Source organism: Kogia breviceps, chromosome 19 (genome assembly GCF_026419965.1).
Source record: "Kogia breviceps isolate mKogBre1 chromosome 19, mKogBre1 haplotype 1, whole genome shotgun sequence".
In the NCBI taxonomy this organism is placed as follows: domain Eukaryota; kingdom Metazoa; phylum Chordata; class Mammalia; order Artiodactyla; family Physeteridae; genus Kogia; species Kogia breviceps.
This window is the reverse complement of record NC_081328.1, coordinates 12087658-12109416: the sequence shown is the minus strand read 5'-3', so window position 1 is coordinate 12109416 and position 21759 is coordinate 12087658. Positions and strand designations below refer to the sequence as shown.

At 42.4% G+C, this 21759-nt stretch overlaps 1 protein-coding gene across 2 annotated transcripts in view; it reads right to left on the bottom strand.

Annotated features, from left to right (window-relative positions):
• The window catches only part of SMG6 (SMG6 nonsense mediated mRNA decay factor), a 221888-nt gene that overhangs the window by 181136 nt on the left and 18993 nt on the right, over positions 1–21759 (bottom strand). The gene's annotated exons all lie outside the window — the stretch shown is intronic.

Here is a 21759-nt window from a genome sequence, read left to right as displayed (position 1 = left end):
CGTGTGCCTACAGCCTGTGCTCCGCAACAAGAGAACCCACTGCAATGAGAAGCCTGCGCACAGCAACGAAGAGTAGCCCCCGCTCACCGCAACTAGAGAAAGCCCACGCACAGCAATGAAGACCCGAAGCAGACAAAAATAAATAAATAACATTTTTAAAAAAGAAGAGAAAACAGAGTACTATCGGGATTTAAGGATTTTGATCCTGAGTAATAGCAGCTCCATCTGCTACATTCCAGCTCAAGAGACTGGACAAGAAGAGACCACAGCTAACATCAGAATACAAGACGAAGTCCTTACAATGCCCTACAAGAGTCCTGTGTAATAATCATTCTCCACTCCTGCGGCTTCCTGATACTTGAATATGCTAAGCACATTCCCACTCAGGGGGCGTGGGGGGCGATATTTTCTCTCTAGCCCAGTGGTTCCCAACCTTTACGATTCGTCGGAATTGCCTATGCATCTTTTAAAAATACGGACGCCTGACTTCTATCTCCAGGTATTCTGATTTAATTGGCGTGGAGGTGAAACCTGGGCATAATGATTTTTAAAAGCTTCCCAGATGATAGTACTATACCAAAGTTTGAGAACGACTGCTCTAATTTACACTGTTTTTATAGCACTTATCACCAATTTTTACACACACACACCATGACAGCAAGGACTTTGTGGATTTCATTCACCACAGCCAGCAGACTCATAGAGGGTAACCTATAAATACTTGACGAACAAATAGCCTTTCTAGTCTGGTCTTTGGCTGCTCCTCCTGCCTGCACTCTTGCTGATACAGCCTACCCTTCAGCAACAAACAATTATTTGTGATGCCCTAAATTCACCATGTTCTTCCTGCTGCTATGGCCAATCTCCGTCTAATGCCTTCTCATGCACTCCTTTTTATATCTAATAAAGTCCTTCTTTTCCTTGCTTAAGACCCTCTTCCCAACCCTCTTACCTCCAGACTCAGAGACTATTTCACATGTCTCTGTGATACTGGGTATCATGGTACATCTTCATTATATACACACGTCTGTCTTTATATGAGCTCTGTCCATAAAATTTTTCCAAGATGATGGAAATGTTCCTTATCTTCACTGACCAATACAGTAGCCATTGGCCACAGGTGAGTAATGAGTGTTTGAAAGGTGGCTACGGTGACTGAGGAACTGAACTTTTAATTTTATTTCATTTTAATTAAATAGCCCCATATAGCTAGTGGCTACCACACCGGTCAGCACAGCTCTAGGCTGATGTCCTTTAGTGAATGATTCGTTTCTATATACCAGGACACAGGAATTATCAATAGTGAGGGACAGCTGATTGACGAGATGGATGCATATGAGTTTGCTCCAAAATTATAATACCCATACTTTTACAATTTCTGGCTTTGCCATATGATTGGAGCAAAAGACACATCCTGAAGCACAAATAAGACTCAGCCAATGGGAGCAAAGGATTGGAAGAACCTATTCTACTCTTCTGCCCAGATATATAATCCACATAGTGTGAATATGGCCTCACACCTGATTTTAACTATTGGACTGCACCTTTCAGAAGCTTGGGGGCAGCTCCCAACTAAGAAGGACAGGCTGAATTTACAGAGCAGGCTCTGTGCTTTAGGAGTTAAAAGTACCCCAACCTACTAAAACGCACCTCAGACACCGAGAGCTCAAGGTTTCCCAGCTGAGCAAAACAAGTGTGTCATATTCAACCACCTTGGTAACAGTCAAAACTTATCCAGCACCTTCTCTGTATAAGGCACATTTCTAAGCACTTTATGACTATTAGCCCATTTAACCTCACAACAATCCTGTGAGGTAAGTGCTACTATTATTTCTATGTTACAGATGAGAAAACTGAACACAGAGAGGTGAAGTGACCAGCCCAAGTCTGGTTCCAGAGTCTGAGCTCTTAATCTTCCACCTTTAAAAGGGGCAACTTTTTTTGGCAGAACCAAGAATCACACTGAGGATGTTTATAAAGGCCAAAAGCTAAAGCAACCCCAAGCAAAAACCCACCAATGGCTCCAGTTATCATTCACTGAAAGACCACTAGGCCAAACCAACCGAGAACTCTTGCAGATTAAGGGAAGTAGATACTTCCAGTCCGGATCATACCATGAAAGTTGGTGGAAGCACTTAACAACTGCACCCTAGGATAATGCCAGCCAGAAGAGAGAAGAAAGAAAAGTGGGAAAAGTGAATAAAAGCTTGTTCTCCATATCAGTAAAACAGCAGTAATAAAACTAGTAAAACAAAAACCCTAATATTTTTCTAGATAAATCTACAATCCACCTGTTTAATAAGGAAGTAGTTCTTCAAGAATCAAAGAATATATGTGTATTTACACACTATCATCAAGGGACTGTGCATGGTCCAGAAAAAATACCAGAAAACATACCCTCCTGACTACCCACCTACCACAATACAGGAAAACCCCTGAATATCTCAGAAAAGGGAGGAGTAAGAACTAATCTAAGAACCCAGAGAAGAACGAAGCTTCAGTTTAAGAAAGATGTGGTCACAAAGAAGGCTTCACAAACCACTCTGCTGTGGGCACCAAAAAGCAAATAACCAGCATTACAGGGCGCTCTTGACAGCCTCATGTGAGCTTCAGATTTAAGCAAGGCACCAAATAAGGGAAGGATTCTGGAGCATCAACTCCTAGGAAAAGTGTTTCAAGTTAAAAATGGTTATTCAGGTTTGGATGTGAACTTCTGTATCTGTTCTTTATCAACAGAGGCACCTCTACCTCACTGGCGGCTAGCAGTAGAAAGGGAAGAAAATGGTTGGAATAAAAATGGGTTACACATAGACGACAACATGAGCTGATGCAGCCTGGCATTTACCTGGACACCTAAGACAAGGCTATAAACATACAACACAGAACTTGTAGGATCCCACATCCCAGCTGGACCCAAGCATCGCCAAGAAGCAGGCTGGCCATGATGTCACTTTTCCCCCAACAGCCAGAGTTCAACATTAAGGCCAAAAACCACAGCACTTTTGGTGAGAGACTCAGTTTCACTGTGACTGGAGGAAGGCCCGCTTCCATCTAGTTTTCTGTCAGTCACATCCTTTTTGTGCTGGTTCCCAGACTCAAAATATCTAGTTCAAAAGGCACAGCAAACACCTTCAAATTCCTTGTCTTTGATCCAATTCTCCTCTTCATTTTCTTTATCCTCTCTCAACAATGAAAATCAATCTTAGGCACACCAGAAAGCAGGTAAATCATGAACATTAACTTCTTCCTAACTTATTTACAGTGCTTTATCCCTCTCACTGTTACTATGAAATGTATAGGGAAAATGTGAGTTTAGAGTTGAAAGAGAAGCACAAAAATGACGAGTCAAACACCAATTACGCCGGGACTTCCCTGGTGACGCACTGGTTAAGAATCCACCTGCCAATGCAGGGGACACAGGTTTGATCCCTGGCCCGGGAAGATCCCACATGCTGTGGAGCAACTAAGCCCGTGAACCACAACTACTGAGCCTGTGCTCTAGAGCCCCCAAGCCACAACTACTGAGCCCATGTGCCACAACTACTGAAGCCCGCGCACCTTGAGCCCGTGCTCCGCAGCCAGAGAAGCCACTGCGATGAGAAGTCCATGCACCGCAACGAAGAGTAGCCCCCGCTCGCCACAACTAGAGAAAGCCCGCGTGAGGCAATGAAGACCCAATGCAGCCAAAAACAAACAAACAAGCAAACAAACAAATAAATAAAAACCAATTACACTGGGTTACACAGTTTGCTTAGTTTGTGACAATGGATCAACCTGTATGGCTTTGATACATGCACTTTCCTGTATGTATATTATACTGTAATAAAGTTTTCTTCAAATTACCACAACCTTTGCTGCTGTTCCACAAAAAGCCTTTATTTCATGCCAGTATCCTCTGTCCTATATGTCCTAACCCCTGTCAAGATTCTAACTCTGAGGTGGTAAAAAATGAAGGTGACTTGTGCTAAAAGGCTGTGGCTCCATCTAGGTGCAGAAAGCTATGCTGGTGTTAAATACCAGATCTACTGATGGTGTAAATTAGATCCTATTTTACAGATGTAGAAACAAGGAAAGAGACTGAGAAATGTGTTGGCAGAAATAAAAAGAAATTTAGGAATATGACCCAGAAGATCTGACTCCAAGTCTGCATCAGCCACAAGGGACAGCTTCTCAGGGGGCACCAAGGGCATCTACTAGTGTCTTATCCAACCTTTTGATATGTATCACTTCAAAGTATTTTAAAAGCCATACTGTTTTACAGATCTGTCCGGAAGTCTAAAAGAAAATATGCCAAAGAAATTCCTCAAAGAGAATGTCAACTGGCTTACAAATAGTTTGCTTTACAAATTAGGGCCTAGCATCTCAGAGATTTGTGGCACAAGTCAGCTCAAAATCTCATTAGACAGAATAAGACTTTCATATCTTTACCAAGAAACACTCCAGAAAATGCAAATCCACAAAGGTATTATTCCAACTCCTCTTTTCCATATGCTTCAGTAGTTGCAGTCCTACTGTGCGTGTGAAGAGCAAGAACAGGACTTATTGCCAACAGTTACAACACAGTGCATAACTTATTCCCAAGCCAAGCTAGGCTTGGCTCAGAAAGCTTCCCAGAATGATGGAAGGCATGACTGTAGGATGACTCAACCTTTGCTAATGCATAAAATAAAGCAAAGAAGAACTATTTGAAGGATTCACTTCTAAGCTTGGGCCAAATCAAAAGCCCAGAAGTATCCACTTTGTGATGAATCTTCAGTTCCAGCTGACTCATTAGACAGCATTGGTGTGGACATCTGTACCGTGGCCTAAGATGTTCTAATGACAGACTCCTGGCTAGGAATCTCAGAAGCAACCACTCAGTTTCTAACCACACCATGTTTTTAATCCATTCTGTTCCTTCTGCCAGAAAAGTCTGCTACCCACATCTCCCTAAAGAACTTCTTTCATCCTTCAAAATTAAGGACAGATCACCTTTCTAGGTAGCTTTCCCTGTTCATCATGAGTTAATTTCCTTCTCCTCTACATTACCCCTATACAGTATACATATTTCTATTATAACATGTAACATTTCATTACAAGTATTTACTTACGTATCCATTTTTCTTACTACACTGTATCTTTGAAGGAAGGACCAATATCATTTACCTTTCTAGGTGCAGTGCCTAGAATAATGACCAGCATACAAAGCTATTCACTAAATATTTATGGAAATGACCTGAATGGGGACAGGAAAAACCCTGATCCCCTCAGAGATGACTAGCTGACCTGAGAAAGAGGTTTCACAACTGGATAAGTAAGAGAAAAATGTCCATATAAAACTGTGAAGCCAATTATTTAAGGCCACATATAAAGGTATATACTGTATTGCAAGACAGAATACAAAAAAGAAAGAGGAGCCAACAAGAAAAAGATTAGAGGTCAGGAGCAGTAAGGACACGACACAAAATGCATGCCAGAAATCCCTGACACTTATTAAAGCCAGTTACAAGTTCAGCTCTAACCTCTGGAACAATTAAAATAGAGAATTATTCTGAATAACAAATTCGTAAATGTGCATGAGGTTAAAAAAAAAAAAAAACAAAAAACCTCACGCGGTACAGCTATCTCTGATACTAAAAGCAAAAATTTCTCCCATGGGTTTCCACAAAGAAGATACCAAGTAATGCAAATAGCAATGATTCCCTAGGCCTCTTTTATTATTCGTCTTAATATAAGCTGATGACCTTACACTGAAGTACAATTCAGTCAAAGCAATACTACCATGGACCAACATGTCACCTAGGTACATGTTCTAGGAATGAATGACATGGAAAGAGCAAAAGGAGGAGAGATGCCTAGTGATTCCCAGAGCACACTCAATAAATTTTGAATCAGTAGACAGAAGATAGACAACTGGAAAAATCACTGGAGCTCTTAATAATAAAAATGTGTGATAAATACATTTTACAGGGAATTGAGCATCAGAAAGCATCTCGATAGTATTTTAAGTTCCTTCTGGTCTAGGGAGTCTATATACTAATACTTGGGAAAATAAAACTGAGCAGTAGGGCTTCCCTGGTGGCGCAGTGGTTGGGAGTCCGCCTGCCGATGCAGGGGACACGGGTTCGTGCCCCGGTCCGGGAAGATCCCACATGCCGCGGAGCGGCTAGGCCTGTGACCCATGGCCGCTGAGCCTGCGCGTCCGGAGCCTGTGCTCCACAACGGGAGAGGCCGCAGCAGTGAGAGGCCCGCGCACCCCCAAAAAAAAAAAAAAAAAGAAAAAAAAAAAGAAAGAAAAAAAAACTGAGCAGTAACTTCAATATTAAATATTTATGAGTAAAGCGAAAGGCTTCCAGGAGGAAGCCTAAGTTTTAACCTGAGTTAACCTGAGTTTCCCCCTGGAGTCAAACAAAGGGTCTACCGACTGGGGTAAGATCACAAGCCAAGAAGACAACTATTTCATATTCTCTACCTTAGCCCAAACATCACACCCAAGACAGTGAAAACAGAGTAGACAGATGAAATCCCGGGACCTTGAAGAGTAGACAGGGATTGCAAATAACAGAACTACAGATACGTCTCCCCACGAGTATGGTCAGAAACTTAAAAAAACATAGGAAATTGGTGAGAAAGGTAACATGGGAAAAACAAAAAGGTCACAGTACAGACTCTTACCCCACACAACAGACAGTGTTATATATAAAGTGAGCTGCCCCCACTCACTACTAGTAACATCCCTCACTACTCTGTCCCTTCCTATAGCTGCTGCAGATTGAACATGGATCCCATGTAAGGGTCTCATTCTTATTTGGAAGGCTCTTCACAGACTAGGAGCTGGATCCTAAGGGACGATTTATTGTACACCCGCACATACATTCCAGTTGGCTGGAACTCAGCAGCTGATTGCTCCCTTGTCTAACTTGGTAAGGAGCCAAAGGAGGACTTTTCTCAGTCGACTCTCCCAGGCTGGAAAATTCTCTAACCCCAGAGTTCTGGCTTAAGTCTGGATATCAGGTTATTCAGGAGATGCCAAAACTACGTCTTTACATTGGCTTTGAACAAGTCTCTCAAGTACACCATACGGATTCCCACAGATCTCAAAATCATCTGGACATTAAGGCCAAAGATGGCCACTCTTCCTCTCACATAGAGAGGAACATGCTTTCCAAAGCATGGCCAACATCAAAACAAACCTTTCATAAATCATACATCAACCTGAACAAGTCTTGAAGGGTGAACAAGCAACAGATACACTCATTAAATGGCCTCCTTACAACCTTTTTATTCTACACTGAAAATTCTCCCTATTCCCCCAGTGACCGGAATTCTCTCTCACTGTGGTTGATCCCTATGCCATGAAGGGCCAAATTCTAGGTCTGTTTCTCTGACTGAGAGGAAATGAAGGAAGAAACCTTAACAAGGTGTTTTTTTAAATCTCAGTAGGCTCTAAATCACTGGTTCTCAACCAAAACAGTTCCACCCCTCCCAGGGAGTCCTTGGAAAATCGTGGGGCCCAACTACTGGCATCTAGTGGACGGGGCCAGGAATGCTAAACATCCTATGGTGACAGGCCAGAAAAATGAACTGTGCCCCCCAAAGGCAATAACACCCTCATTAACAATCAAGGTCCTAAAGGACCTCTGGGTTAACTGCCTTCACCCACCCAGCTTCTGGAGCAGTGGTGGGTCAACTTTTTCTGTAAAGGGTCCGGCAGTAAATAGTTTAGGCCTTACAGACCACATACGTCTCTCTGTCACATGTTCTTCTTCTTCTTTTTAAACAACTCCTTACATGAGAAGGTAATAAACGCTTCTTAGCTTGCAGGCCACTGGCTGTCTCGTATCCACCCCTGTTCAGAGCACTCCCTGACTCACGACAGTCCACTTATATTGAGATGCTGACTAAAATAAAATTCGATGCCGCGCGTTATAAACAACTCCAACAATGAACACTACAATTTTAAAGAATGCAACAAGAGCTTCAGAATTTAGTCTTAAAACCTAAGAACTGAGGCATGTATTTGACTTCTAATCAATTAAACAGTGCTCTCCTCTCCTCCCCTGTGCATTTCAGTAGCAAGTTTTCTTGTGAATGTTCGTTTTCAAACATGTTACTGAAAAGAGCACAGGGGCAGCCTTTCCCCCTCCCTTGAGGGTATATAACTTCCTATTCACTACGCGTGCCACTCAAAAAGTCTCTTTAGAATTACTACTCTTAACATTTTCTAAAATGTCTAAACCAAACCAAAGCCTGGAAAATCTGACTGGTATCTGGGTCCTGACTTTCCGGATGGTAACTAAAGGTCACGTGGGGTGGAAAGTGGCCTGTGGGTAGCACAGAATACACACATGCACGCGAACAGGATATGTTGGTGATCGGTTTCCTGAGACCTGGTGAGCTGTGAGAGTTCTCATCAACACTCTTGGGGAAGATGAAAAACCTTAAGCTGGGAAATACTGGATTTTCAGAAAGCATTCATTCTCAGAATTAGATTTCTGGCTGAAGCAGAATGGGAAGGTACACCTCCTCTTCCTCCACATTTGTTGTCTAAAGACATATATAAAACAAACACAAAAAATAAATGAAGCGAGCATCTGACGAGGTTTCTCCACCGTGTGGAAGCTGGTGTTTGCAGCATGGCTTGTATCACGTCTCAAGCCCAGAAAGACTAAGAGTGTGGTTTTGGTGTCTAACCAGCCTCAACTGCACCCTGGCACTCTGTTTCTTCCCCCCAGAGAACTCTGCTCTGCTAGAGGAAAGAAACCAACCTCACATCTTGAAACAAAACTGCTAGGATAAAAATAAAGCCCTCAAGTGGTTTGGTGACCGAGGTCATATGGGGCGTTAAGGGTGTGTAGTTAGGGCCAATGCACTTTGAGAAACTTCCACTCACTGCTAACCACAAAGAGACAAAGACAGACATGAGCCCGAGAGTCCAGCAGTGATCCAGGCAGGTGGCCCCAGACCTTGTCTGTTAGAGGCTGTTCCCCACAGCAAACTCATAGGATCAATATCAGAAAAAACCCAGTCCCAGTTCTGACTTTCTTTGAAAGTAATTTCACCAAGCTGTTTCTTATGGCCTGGGAAAAAGAGAGCCAATCAGTAGGCTCTTCCTGTAGAAAGAGGCTCTCAGGAACTCCTGTCGTCACATGCTGCCAGATCTCAGTTGACAGAAGAATACTTTCAAAGAGTTGCCAGGGTGGAGGGGAATGACACGGGGTACATATTGTAAGCTACTTTACAAAAGTAAAGGGCCACATCAGTGACATGAAGTTAATAAAATGCCCACAGCAACCCCGAAAAAATACATGGTACCCACCTTACAGATATAAAATCTCTGTATTCATGAGGCCAAAAAATTAAGCTAACTTTCTCTGCTGTGATGATATAATTATGGGGCAATGCAATAACTGAGTTATCATGGACAAAACATTTACCTATTAGCAGAGAGACTCAATTCTTCTCGATCATTGTAAATTAAGTCAATGCTTAGGCTACCCAGAGGAAATCAGGTCAAAAGCTATTTTGAGCTTCATAGTGACACTAGCTCTGGAAGTGCCAACCTGAAGGATCATGATACAACTCTAGGATTGGAACTCACTCGAATACAAGGCAAGGCATCCTGCCTAAGGAAGCAGGCCTTCTAAAACCATGCTCTCATCTATAGTTATGTTCATGGGTGGGGGCAGGGGGGTGAGGGGAAGGTGGAGGCATTAGATGTGTATCACCCACACATCACAGCTTTCTTCTGCATGGTGGTGGCAGCAGTGGTAGCAGCAGCTGGAGTGCACAAACTATGCAAGGGGCACTGAAAAGCAAGACAAAGGATGGGTCTGAAGAAAATGCCACCTGCATACCACACACTTTTAAAAAAAGCCTTCAAGCAAATATGATAAGTTGAGCATGTGAAAGCTCTGTGCTACAGGCCACCTGACCTAGATTTCCCACAGTGAAGCTGTGCTCCTTTTTTGGCCCACGTTTACTTGCTGGACTCTTGTTAACGGCAAGAAAAAAATGTACTCATTTACTATCCGCCTTGTAGAGCCATGTATCAGAGTCAGAAAGAAAATCACCATCCTCGAAGGAAAAACCACCATAGAAACATGGACACAAGAGATTCAGGCAGGGACAGCACACAGAATCCAGGCAGATGATTCCCAAACTGTGGCAAATAAGGTTCTCACTCTGCCAGAGATTTCACATAACTATTAAAAAGCCTGGGGACAAGGAAAACTACATGAGACCAGAAAAGCTTATTCTAACCAACTGGTTTGGTGGGTGGCATTCAGACTTTACTAAAACACAGCCTGAAGCTTTTCAGTTCACACGCTTAGGCAGTATAACTTCTCACTTTTCACCAAGCTTGGCTGCAACAGGATGCTGAGGAAAGAGCTCTGTCCCAGAGCTCTGAAGGTAGGCCTCAATTCCCACAGGTACAAATTTCATTAAGATATAGAAGTGATACCTTCAGATTCCTTAGGCTCACTATTGGACAGCAGACAGAGTAACCCAGCCAGGTAGCAGGACATACTGCTAACTGATTTCTGGGTCAACACCAATGACAACGTCATGTGAATCCCAGCAAAACAGCTATGGCCCAATGATTAAGACGTTTCCCCGTTCCCAAAGTCAGGCCCGTTTGGGTGCTCTTGTCAATTTTAAACTGAATCTCTGAGAAACAACTTAAATGCCTCTTAAAAACCTGGATTGTAGTAACTTACTTTGGTGGCACTTTTAAAGCATGGATCACAAAATCAAATGCCTACAGAGGCAAGGTGCGTGATATAAGTAAGCAACATATAAGCAAGCATAGGAGAGGTAAAGGGGCTAGCGGCAAACTAAAAGGGGATAGGTACTACTCAGCTCTGGCAAATTGTTGCCAGATCTTGATTTCTTTTGAGAATTAGCTGGCAACTGACTGTAATTTTAAAATAAACAAAAATCCACTATTTGTACCACTTGAACCCTGGTTAGTGAGCTAATCTGACACCTCCTAACGCAATAAAAAATGAGGCACACAGCCCCACCAATGAAGTACTCTTACCAAAAATGCTGAAAGTATCTAACCATGTGTTTAACTCTCATTTACAGTTATATGGGGAGAGAGGAACAGGTTAAATGATACCACAAGGAAAGAGACGCAAATCCAGAATGCGGAAATTCCATAGGACAATTGACCTGCTTCTTCTTCTTCTTCTTTTTTTTTTTTTTTTTTTTTTTTTTTTTTTTTGCGGTACGCGGGCCTCTCACTGTTGTGGCCTCTCCCGTTGCAGAGCACAGGCTCCGGACACGCAGGCCTAGCGGCCATGGCTCACGGGCTTAGTTGCTCCGCGGCATGTGGGATCTTCCCGGACCAGGGCACGAACCCGTGTCTCCTGCATCGGCAGGCGGATTCTCAACCACTGCGCCACCAGGGAAGCCCTGACCTGCTTCTTTAACAAGCTAGTGACATGAAGAAATTTTTAAAAGGGAAGACAGAACCGGTCTTGATTAAAAGAGACTTAGGAAAAAACAATCAAACAATAATATATAGATCTTGATTTGAACAAACCAACTCTAAGAAGATATTTGCTAGATAATCTGGGGAATGAAGTTATAGATCAGATACTGAATGATGCCAAGGAAAGAGGCATGGCAATGGCCCCATGGTACATAAGAAAACGTTCATTATTTTTTTAAAGGCATGTAGCGGGGACTTCCCTGGTGGTCCAGTGGTTAAGACTCCACGCTCCCAAAGCAGGGGGCCCAAGTTCAATCCCTGGTCAGGGAACTAGATCCCGTATGCCGCAACTAAGAGCCTGTGTGCTGCAACTAAAGATCCCGCATGCTGCAACTAAGGATCCCGCATGCAGCAACTAAAAGATCCCACACTCAGCAACGCAGATCCTGCATACCGCAACTAAGACCCAGTGCAGCCAAATAAATAAATAAATATACATATATAAAAATATATTTTTTAAATTAGAAAATAAAAGGCATGTAGAGAAGTGAAATATGTAGGGATGCAGTGATCTAGGGTTTGCTTTAAAATACTTCAGCAGGGGGTGAGGGGGAGAAGCTGAAACAAATGTGGAAAATGTGGGTGACAGGTATGGGGGTTCATTACACTATTTTCTTGTGTGTGTTTAAAATTTTTCATAATTAAATAAAACTCTTCAAATCAAATTAACAGTCTGCATTTAGACAGTGGGCTGTCAGTTTGTGAATCATCAAGCCTCATTGTTCACTTTAGTTAGAAAGCGAAAAATGCAAAATCAAACCTAATAGCTTAAAAGAACACCGTAACAAAAATATAAGTATGTCAGTAACAACTACCACCACTGTATGAAAAGTTACGATATGCCACTCATTGCTCTTTACATGCATTATCTCATTTAGTCTATCGTTATCACCACCTTACAAATGAGGAAACCAAAGCGCAGGCAAATTAAGGAACATGCCCAAAGTCTCACAGCTAATAACTGATAAAACCAGGACTTGAACTTAGGACTTCCCAAAACCCAAGCTGTTAACTCCTGCACTATCCTGCCTCTGACATACAGAATGCTGGACAAAATTAATAAAAGCTAACAAGCTTCCAAACCCTAAAGAGATATAATGGACTTGCAGGTAATCACTCATGGAAGGGTCTCCCAACTCCCAAGTCCAATAGTAAAATTTTAAAAAAAGCAAAGGTGAATAAACAGTGTGTATGATATGCCACTAACAGACAATCATATATCTATCTTATATATACAATTTATATTACATACAAACACACACATACTATATCACCCCATTCAAAAATATTTCTTGGGCTTCCCTGGTGGCTCAGTGGTTGGGAGCCTGCCAAGGCAGGGGACACAGGTTCAAGCCCTGGTCCAGGAAGACCCCGCATGCCACAGAGTAACTAGGCCCACGCACCACAATTGCTGAGCCTGTGCTCTGAAGCCCGTGAGCCACAACTACTGAGTCCGTGTGCCATAACTACTGAAGCCCATGCACCTAGAGCCTGTGCTCTGCAGCAAAGAAGCCATCATGGTGAGAAGCTCGTGCACCGCAACGAGGAGTAGCCCCTGCTCGTGGCAACTAGAGCGGGCCCACGTGCGGTAACGGAGACCCAACGCAGCCAACAATAAATAAATTAAATTAAATAAATAAAACATTTAAAAATACTTTTCTTTAAATAAAATATTTTAAAAGGCAATCATTCCTCTACTAGATCTGTCAATCTCTATTCCCACCCTCCTAGGAACCAACCCTAACATAACTGCCTAGAAATTTCTCCAACAAGAATCCAGCTTTCCAAACAAGGTCACAAACTTCCTATGTCCAGGGGGCCTCACATTAACCCCTCATGCCCCCAATTTATTACTAGCTCAAGATGCTGCCTCATGAAATGGATCCTTTCAGACTCAATCTTTCAAAAAAAAATAATCAGAGGGCTTCCCTGGTGGCGCAGTGGTTAAGAATCTGTCTGCCAATGCAGGGGACATGGGTTCAAGCCCTGGTCTGGGAAGATCTCACATGCCACGGAGCAACTAAGCCCGTGTGCCACAACTACTGAGCCTGCGCTCTGGAGCCCATGAGCCACAACTACTGAAGCCTGCATGCCTACAGCCCGAACTCCACAACAAGAGAAGCCATTGCACTGAGAAGCCCGCACACTGCCACAAAGAGTAGCCCCTGCTCGCTGCAACTAGGGCAAGCCCAACGCAGCAATGAAGACCCAACGCAGCCAAAAATAAAATAAATTTATAAAAAACAAAACAAACAAAACAACAATAATCAGTCCTGTTAGATGTCTAACCTTTCTTGAACTCACTCTTCCTTATTGTTGTGGCTTAAGAAGTTTCTCTTTATGCACAAGAGACAGGACATTATGGTTACTCTAACTGTGCCATTTTGATAAAGACCAAGATACAGATAACTGTGTTGACCGTAGATATTAGAAAATCACTTTCCCAACCAGATTCTAGGTTAAAAGTTAGGCATGGGGCTCCCCTGGTGGCGCAGTGGTTGAGAATCCAATCTGCCTGCCGATGCAGAGGACGCAGGTTCGTGCCCTGGTCCGGGAAGATCCCACATGCCGCGGAGCGGCTGGGCCCGTGAGCCATGGCCGCTGAGCCTGCGCGTCCAGAGCCTGTGCTCCGCAACGAGAAAGGCCACAACAGTGAGAGGCCTGCGTACCGCAAAAAAAAAAAAAAAAAAAAAAAATTAGGCATGGATTTTTCTCTTCTGATATCCCAGGATAATGGGCAGTCGACATTTCCAATCTAAACGCTGTACCCTATAAAAATATGCAGGAAGAGCATACCCTAAAATGTTTTATTTATTTATTTATTTATTTATTTTGGCTGCACTGGGTCTTCATTGCAGCATGTGGGCTCTCTAGCTGAAGCGCACGGGATCTAGAGCACGCGGGCTCAATAGCTGTGGTGGATGGACTTAGTTGTGGCATCTCACTGGGATCTTAGTTCCCCAACCAGGGATCGAACCCAGGCCCCCTGCATTGGGAGCGTGCAGTCTTCACCACTGCACCACCAGGGAAGTCCCCTAAAATGTTAAAAGTGGCTATCTCAAAAAAAAAAATAAAAGGTGGCTATCTCTAGGTGATAAAACATATTTATCTGCATCTTCAAGCTTTTTACAATAAGCATGTGTTGGCTTTGTGCATTTTTAAAAGCGATAAAAATATGAAAATGAAAAGAGCTTTGCCCTTCTTGATTGAAGCCATTAGCAATTTCCTCCAACCACCAAGACACAAAGAGACACTAGTACCTTCTCCAGGTTCGAGCTCAGAATGCCTAAAGCACCATCTAAGAGAGCAGTCCTCAAATTTTAATCAGCAAACTGTGGGGCAAAAAATTCAGTTCACTTTCACCCTACCAAATTTAATGAATGGGAGAGTATTGCTTTTGTTGTATTAACAATGCAGATGTGACAAGTAAACAATGAGAAATTCCAGAAACAAAATGTTATTTCCAGAATCTAAAAGGATATTATACAGGACCAGCCTATGGACCATCACACACCCACGCGTCCACAGCACCAAACAAGAAAGTGGTTCCTGCAGAAGCTTCAGTCTTTCCACCACTCCAACTTTCTCACATTATCCTCCAAACTTATCACAGATTTAGATACCCTGCAAAGCCTCTGCTGTGTCAAACCACCTCTGTCTTTGCTCAGGCTGTTCCTCCTACTTGGAACACTCTCTTCTCACTCTCCCTAATTAGTGTTTCCAGGAAGCCTTCTGAATTCGCCCTCCCTTTCGCCACCACAACCCACGCCTCCACCAGGATTGGACTAAGGTGCCCTTCTCTGTGCTTCCAAGGCACCCCAGACATACCTCCCTCATGACACTTACACGATACAGTTGGTCCTCATTATCTGTGGATTTCGTATTTATGAATTCACCTACTCACTAAAACTTATTAGCAACCCCAAAATCAATACTCACGGTGCTTTCACAGTCATTTGTGAACATGTACAGAGCGGCAAAAAATCTGAGTCTCCACATAAGCACATTCCTAGCTGAGATCAAACAAGGTGATTTCTCTCATACTTTAAACTAGTGTCCTTTTGTGGCCTACTTAGTGCCACATTTTCCACATTTTTGTGCACTGATTAAAATGGTCCCCGAGTGCGGTGCTAAAATGCTATCTAGTGTTCCTAAACACGAGAAGGCTGTGATGTGCCTTAAGGAGAAAATATGTGTGTGTTAGATAAGTTGCTTGGGCATGAGTTATAGTGCTGCTGGCCATGAGTTCAATGTTAATGAATCAACAATATATTAAATAAGGTGTCTTTAAATAGAAGCATACATAAAATAAGGTTATGTACTGATCAGCTGATGAAAATCTTGTAACCAGGCACTCACAGGAACCTAACCTTCTATTTCCCTTAGGAGCAATGGTTCAGAACCTACTAGTTCAGTGTCTATGGTGACTTTACAGAACATAAATACTGCAAACAACAATAAACTGTATACTGAAAAATTCTCTTGATGTAGCCATTCCTTCCATTCACCTGGAGGTTGGTAAACTAGGCCCACAGGCCAAAGCGAGCCTGCCACCTGTCTTTGTAAACAAAGTTTTACTGGAACACGGCCATGCTCACTCATTTACATTTTGTCTCTGGCTACTTCAGCACCACAACAGCAAAGGTGAGTAATAACAGAGACCATAGGGCTTGCAAAGTCTAAAATACTTACTATTTGGCCTTTCACAAAAAAAGGCTGCTGACCCATGCACGAGACTCTAAACTCTTTTTTCCCCTTTTTAAAAATTTATTTATTTTATTTATTCTTGGCTGCATTGGGTCTTCGTTGCTGTGCGCGGGCTTTTCTCTAGTTGTGGTGAGCAGGGGCTACCCTTCATTGCGGTGTGCGGGCTTCTCATTGTGGTGGCTTCTCTTGTTGCAGAGCACGGGCTCTAGGAATGTGGGCTCAGTAGTTGTGGCTCACGGGGTCTAGAGCTCAGACTCAGTAGTTGTGGCACACAGGCTCAGTTGCTCTGCGGCACGTGGGGTCTTTCCGGACCAGGGCTCGAACCCATGTCCCCTGCATTGGCAGGCGGATTCTTAACCACTGTGCCACCAGGGAAGTCCCAACTCTAAGCTCTTCGAGGAATCAACAATGTTGCACTCATCTTTATAATCTTAGCACAAAGCTGGCACGTTAGGACAGGTAAACCAAACTTCAGTCTGATTAAGCACTGGACCCAGAATACAGCCTCCTGCGCTAAGAAGTCCGGGGTAACTGCATTAAACTCCAGATCTGATTAAGTCTTGAAAAAAAGATACTATGCAAAGAAATAAAATAAATAATGGAATGTGACAGAAGGATGAGGAGCAAAAGGAAAAAGATCAAGGCAAACAATATCATTTAGTGGGTGAAATAATATGAGAGATTCAAATAAGGAAAGACCCAATAACAGGTATTAGTAGCTACTAAGGTCCAGTCTAGTCTGAACCCCAAAACATATTCAGAAGAGTCAAAGAGAAGGAAGGTTTCGCAAGAGCTTGGCCAAATATACAATGACGTTTCATTTGTCTAAAGACATATTCTCCACACATAGCACCACGCATGTTGTACATATAACAATCACAATGGGTTGAGGAAAATGCCGGGAATAGTAAACCAAACCATGCCACGATAGAACTCACTAAAGTCTGAGAGACAAACATCTATCAACAGCTCATTCTTCCCCAGCAGACAGACACATGTTACACTGCACTCAAGATGTTGATAACAGAGCAATCAGGTCTGAGAAAATCCTCAGCAGTTCCATCAGACACTCTCACCTTTCAGTATGAACATTATTTCTGAAGCCATTAATTTAATATCCTTGGATTAACTCACTCTCAGCAACAACTCATTTGCTAAGCAGTACCCTTTTCTGATTTCCAAAGGGAGCAGAGACATAGTGGAAGGCACATCCACTAAATAAAGAATGCTTGGAACCCTGGCGACACTGAATTTGAGTTGCCTAGCTGACAGAGAGAGAGTTTAAATGCGAGGCTCAATAGTTTCAGAGGATGCCACTTACAGCTGAGGCTGGCAGTCCCTCCCCAGGTTGCATGTTCAACCCAAACCACATCTCAAGGCTGAAAACCAGCAACCCACAAGCTAACCTCCTGCAGCCACTCAGAGAGAGAGCAAAAGCTCACGCTTGGCAGAGGCAGGACAAACCAGTTTGGAGATTACTATCATTACTAACAACCACCTGAAGCTAAATTTTCTGTTTCTTATTCATGGATCTGAATTTTAGCAGTTTGTGCTAGAAACTCTCCAGGAGTTGTCAAAGGAGCAACTCCTATCAAGGCTAATCACTCAAAAAGGACAACTGAAATGAACACGCAAGTAAAGCACAACACACATTTAATTACACAGATAAATAAATGGCACACACCTTTATAATGAAACATCACGCAGCCACACTAAGAACATACTAAGAAAAGACAGAGACGAGTGGAAACACAGTCAGTTCTGCTACAAGCTTGTTTTGAAAATGTGTTATCTGTTCCATCATGATCAGCATATCAGGGAACAATTTGAACCTAACACCAATTTTTCTTTTGTTCAGGAAAAACAACAGGTAAACACAGAAAACTCCACCCAGCTGAACCGAGCTGCACAGGAACACACAAAACACACACACACACACACACACACACCACAGCTACTGCAGTTCACCATGTGAACTTACATTCTGAGCCATGCCTATCCCCATCTGGTGTTATACCTGCCGGTCCAATTTCAAATAACCCTCCTTCCATCACTTCACAATAACTCACAAGCAGCAATCCTTCCAAAGCCCACTTCTACAAGCAAACCTCATGTCTTTTTCAAGATAGTATCTACATACTTCTTAACCAATGAACATGTATAAAACTGTACAACTGCTTTATTAGGTTTGTATCTTTTTTAAAAAAAATATGTCACTGGGGAAGTTTTTGAGTGTTGTGCTCCTAACCCCATTTTCCCCATAAACTCTGTATTACTGTGCAATTGTGCACAGCACAGTGATTTTTAGGAATGCATGTGTTACCTTATAGGAGAAGTGACTTCGTGTCCAATGGATAATCCAAAAAAGCAAACTGTGGGACTTCCCTGGTGGCACAGCAGTTAAGACTCCACACTCCCAATGCTGGGCGGCCGGGTTCGATCCCTGGTCAGGGAACTAGATCCCACATGCATGCCGCAACTAAGACTTCACATGCCCCAACTAAGGAGCCCGAGTTCTGCAACTAAGGAGTCCACAAGCCGCAACTAAAGGAGCCTGCCTGCCGCAACCAGGACCCAGTGCAACCAAATAAATAAATAATTTTTTTAAAAAAGCAAACTGTGTATCAGTATATATAGTATAATTTCATTTTTGTTAAAAAAATATATTTCATGTGTCTGCAGGTATGTGTGTATACATACACACCTATAAATGTTCAGAAAACGGTCTGGAAGAACCTACATCAAACAGTTAATAGTGGTGTCTCTGAAGGAAAGAACACAAGTGACTCTCATTTTAAACTTTATGTAAATTTTTGTTTGATTTAGATACAGTGAATTGGTGTTACTTCTGCAATTTAAAAAACTCCCTTTAAAAAACAAATAAATCGGGCTTCCCTGGTGGCGCAGTGATTGAGAGTCCGCCTGCCGATGCAGGGGACATGGGTTCGTGCCCCAGTCTGGCAAAATCCCACATGCCGCGGAGCGGCTAGGCCCGTGAGCCATGGCCGCTAAGCCTGAGGGTCCAGAACCTGTGCTCCACAACGGGAGAGGCCACAACAGTGAGAGGCCCGTGTACCGCAAAACAAAAACAAAAACACATGCCATATGATCCAGCAATCCAACTCCTGGGCATATATCCAGACAAAACTCTAATTTGAAAAGATACACGCACCCCAATGTTCACAGCAGCACTATTTACAATAGCCAAGACATTGTAGCAACCTAAAAGTCCATCGACAGATGAATGCATAAAGAAGATGTGGAAAGGGTGTGGTGAAAAGGGAACCCTCCTGCACTGCTGGTGGGAATGTAAATTGATACAACCACTATGGAAAACAGTATGGAGGTTCCTTAAAAAAATTAAAAATAGAACTACCATATGACCCAGCAATCCCACTCCTGGGCATATACCCTGAGAAAACCATAATTCAAAAAGAGACATGTACCACAATGTTCACTGCAGCACTATTTACAACAGCCAGGAAGGACATGGAACCAACTTAAATGTCCATCGACAGATGAATGGATAAAGAAGATGTGGCACATATATATCATGGAATATTACTCAGCCATAAAAAGAAACAAAATTGAGTTATTTGTAGTGAAGTGGATGGACCTAGAGTCTGCCATACAGAGTGAAGTAAGTCAGAAAGGGAAAAACAAATACCATATTCTAAGGCATACATATGGAATCTAAAAAAAAAAATGGTTCTGAAGAACCTAGTTGCAGGGCAGGAATAAAGATGCAGACATAGAGAATGGACTTGAGGACACGGGGTGGGAGGGGGAAGCTGGAGTGAGGTGAGAGTAGCATCAACATATATACACTATCAAATGTAAAACAGTTAGCAAGTGAGAAGCAGCGGCATAGTACAGGGAGATTGGCTCGGTGCTTTGCGATGACCTAGGGGGGTGGGATAGGGAGGGTGGAGGGAGGGGATGTGGGGACATGTGTATGCATATGGCTGATTCACTTTGGTGTACAACAGAAACTACCACATTACTGTGAAGCAATTATACTCCAGTAAAGACCTATTTTAAAAAATCACCTTCCTTTTCCAAAAAAAAAAGATGGGATACATACATATATATATATATATATATATATATATATATATATATAAAATGGAATAGTACTCAGCCATAAAAAAGAACGAAATAATGCCATTTGCAGCAACATGGATAGACCTAGAGATTATCACACTAAGTGAAGCAAGTCCAAAAGAGAAAGACAAATACCATATAATATCACTCATATGTGGAATCTAAAATATGACACAAATGAACTTATCTACGAAACAGAAACAGACTCACAGACGTAGAGAACAGACTTGCAGCTGCCAAGGGAGAAGGAGGGGTGAGGGAGGGATGGATTGGGAGTTTGGGATTAGAAGATGCGAATGGATATAGAATGGATAAACAACAAGGTCCTACTGTATAGCAGAGGGAACTATGTTCAATATCGTGTAAGAAATCATAATGGAAAAGAATATGAAAAAGAATATGTATATACATGTATAAATGAATCACTTTGCTGTATACCAGAAACTAACATAACATTGTATATCAACTATACTTCAATAAATTTTTTTAATGAAAAAGAAAATACAAACTTACAAACACATTGCTTAAAAAAATAAATAAAACACCTAATGGAAGAGAGAAAGCTATAAAAGATTAATTATAACTTTTATGAGAGATACTCCCTAAGCTTGGGGCCAAGGCCAAAGAAAGCCATAAAATGCTTTCTCAAATTGTCATTGTTGCTTTCATTTTAAAGACACACAGTGGAGCTAATCAATAGAACAATTTATCTCTTATTCAAATAGGCTTCCAGTTTGGGGTGGTAATATTCAAACTAGAAGAGGCAGTAGTGAGGGATTCTACCACAGCAGCAACCCCTCTGAAGCACCTTGATGTACTGGGGCCCCATGCACACCATGACATATAGGAAGTTGGTAGTTTCATTTATAAGCAATGACTGCTTTCCAAGTCATCCAGAAAACAGCTAAAGACTAAAGATATAGGAAGATAAATGGAAATTTTAAATTAAACCCCAAAGGACAAGTCCTCCTATCCCACCACCTCTGACTCATTCTTAGACAACCATGCCTCCAACTTCAAAAAGGAAACAGAAATAATCAAAAGGCCCTCCCTCATCTTCCTCCTATAATACAAACTTACCTGCATCCCCAATTATCTGTTCCTCCCTGCCCTCAAGCACAAGAAAGAGGGGTTCTCTTACCTTCTTTCAGGCTAATCCCCTCGTTTGTGCTCTGGATCCTACTTCTTTCTCATCAACTGCAAGGACTTCTCCCTGCCATCTATCTCCTTTCTTTCGTAGACCTTGAACCTATTTATCATTATGTTCCTTCCTTGAGTAGCTGAAGCAACTCTCTCATGACTTCAGTACCATCTATAACAGGATGCCTTCAGGTATCTTCATCTCTGGCCTAGATCTCTCTCCTCAGCTTCAGATATCTGCTAGCCTCTAAATATCTCCACGTCAATGTCCTATAGAAATTCCAACATGTCCAAAACTAAACTCATCATCTTTCTCCTAAAACCATTAT